Source organism: Trachypithecus francoisi, unplaced genomic scaffold (genome assembly GCF_009764315.1).
Source record: "Trachypithecus francoisi isolate TF-2019V2 unplaced genomic scaffold, Tfra_2.0 Lachesis_group16, whole genome shotgun sequence".
NCBI classification, from domain to species: domain Eukaryota; kingdom Metazoa; phylum Chordata; class Mammalia; order Primates; family Cercopithecidae; genus Trachypithecus; species Trachypithecus francoisi.
The window spans coordinates 89,705,061-89,707,471 of NW_022681461.1; the positions used below are offsets into that span (position 1 = coordinate 89,705,061).

Consider the following 2,411-nt stretch of genomic DNA (forward strand, 5'->3'; position numbering starts at 1 on the left):
GGGTTTTGCACCGGGCTGGTCTCACACTCCTGACCTCAAGTGATCCACCTGCCTTGGCCTCCCAAAGTGCTGGGATTACAGGCATGAGCCACCATGCCCGGCCGTCAGTAATTTTTTAAAATGTCACTTCAATAAATGCCTTTCCTCTGTCATAAAGAGCAGACACCTTGCTGTGGCCTACAGGAGACAGGATGATCCAGCCCTTGCCTCCCTTGCTCTCATCTCTAGCTAAAACTGCACTGCTGTCTCTGCACTCCAGCCACTGGCACTTTCTGATTACTTGGGGCATGCTGTACTCATCTTGCTCCCAGCTTCTGCCCATGTAGGTGCCCTCTGCCCTCAGCACTGCCTTTCTCTACTTGGTTTATAGACTGCTGTCCTTCAGATCTTGCTTGAAATGTCACTTCCTTGGGGAAGCTGGCTTACACTCTCAGGACTCGGCTAGGTTCCCCTGTCAGGCTCTTCCTGTGTCACCGCGTTTCTATTTTTCCCAGCACTTACCTGTTTTAATTACGTTGTGAATACTTTTTGTTTGGATCTTGGGAAGCATGTATTCACTAGTACATTTTATTTGTGTTCTCTAATTTTAAATTTTTTCATCTCGCTTGATTTTTCTGCAGCTAAATTAGAAATCTGTAGTTTTCACCCTAAAAAGTGCAATGATGTTCTTTATGTGATTTTCTTGTCACCTTTCTTCCAAGAAATCCGTGTGCTCAAAGTGCTTGCTTGCAGTTTGCCCCATAATAAGTCATTGTTTAATCCAAAGATCTGAGCAGCAAACTGAGCTGATCCTTCTGGAGAAAGTATGGTTGAACAGCCGAGACCACTGGGTAGTCGAAGAGGAAACCACATATCCTGAACTCCTCAGTCTGGTGTGAGGGGAGGACAGCAGATAACTGGATGTGCAGTGTTCCCAAACATCACTGATCTCAAACCATTGCTTCTGCCTGCCACTGCCACAAATACAGGACGACTGCCACCCCTTCATACTCAGCTTTAATCCTCAGAGTTTCATCTGGTCCTTTATGTGCAGATGTTACTCGAAGTCCACATGGAATGCCAAAATTTGCACAGGCCTTGATTTTTTTCATGGTGACTAAGGTCAGAAGTAGAACCCATCAGTACTATAACACTGCACTGCACTGACTTTCTGATTTCAAAAGCAACTCTAATCTCTACAACCCATGCAAAGTTTTTCTGTACCATTTGGAACCCTTCAGGAGTTACACTGAAGCCTTGATATGACTGTTTATCTTTCGGCCCGAAGTGGTGGCTCACGCCTGTAATCCCAGCTCTTTGGGAGGCTAAGGCAGGAGGATTGCTTGAGCCTGGGCAACATGGCAAGACTCTGTCTCTTTTTTTTTTAGTAACATTTTTAAAAGGATAATTAAAAGACTGTCTTTCTATATTGGCTTTGATCTCCTGATGGTCACTGTCTCTAAGAATCATTATCAATAACATCAGTGAGAACAATTTCTTTGCTGGTCACATCAACACCAAATTCATTCTTCATATCAACCAGTGTACAGTTCTGGGGGGCAACCAGGATGTCTCCAGTATTTCGAAACAACCTATGTGGCATGACTCATCATATCCACTTCAGTTTTACACCAAGTGCAGCAGAGCCAAATTTTGCTGCAGTTAGCTGTTCCGTAGACCACTGTGGGTCATGATTGGCATCATCCTTGAAAAAATCTCCATTTTAGGTGGGTAAAACTCATATCCTTCCTTGGCACCAGGATTTCTTTTGAGTAAAGAACCAGTTGCTATTCTTCTGCAAACCGTTCAGTTGGAATTATTTCACACTGGGGCACAATGAAAGCTGTCTCCTCACATTTTCTGGTGAAAGCAGTTTTAATACCTGCTTCCTGTAACAACAGAAAAATGCAACTGGTAATTTTATTTGAGGTTGCAACTTTTCCTTCCAGGTGATTCTGACTGCATTTCCTGCTGTCATCTGGCCCTTAGACTGCAGGAGGACTTTTCCTGGCCTATTTAACAAACAATTCATAGACCTCTTCTGTTTTACCTTCACACAGTTTTTTAGCAATGTTCAGTACCTCAGCCATCACCGTTATCCTGAGTGGGATGAGAGTTGCACCCATGCTGAGAGGCAGAAATCTCTGTTGTGAATATTTGATATCTGTTGCTTTATTTATTTATTTATTTATTGACACAGATTCTCACTCTGTCACCTAGGCTGGAGTGCATTGGTGCAGTCTTGGCCCACTGCAGCCTCAGCCTCCCAGGCTCAAGCGATCCTCCCATCTCTTGCCAATACCTGGGACCACAGGTTTGTGCCACCACACCCAGCTAAATTTTGTAATTTTTTGTAGAGACAGGGTTTCACCATGTTGCCTAGGCTGGTCTCAAACTTCTGAGCTCAAGTGATCTGCCCACCTCAGCCTCCC

At 44.3% G+C, this 2,411-nt stretch overlaps 1 pseudogene across 1 annotated transcript; it reads right to left on the minus strand.

Moving 5' to 3' along the window:
• Positions 1–2,210, minus strand: LOC117098969 (annotated as a pseudogene). The gene is made up of 2 exons (XR_004443664.1): positions 1,408–2,210; positions 1–1,259 (listed from the first exon to the last, which is right to left on the minus strand). The product of XR_004443664.1 is annotated as a multifunctional protein ADE2-like (transcript).
• Positions 2,211–2,411: the final 201 nt, after the last annotated feature.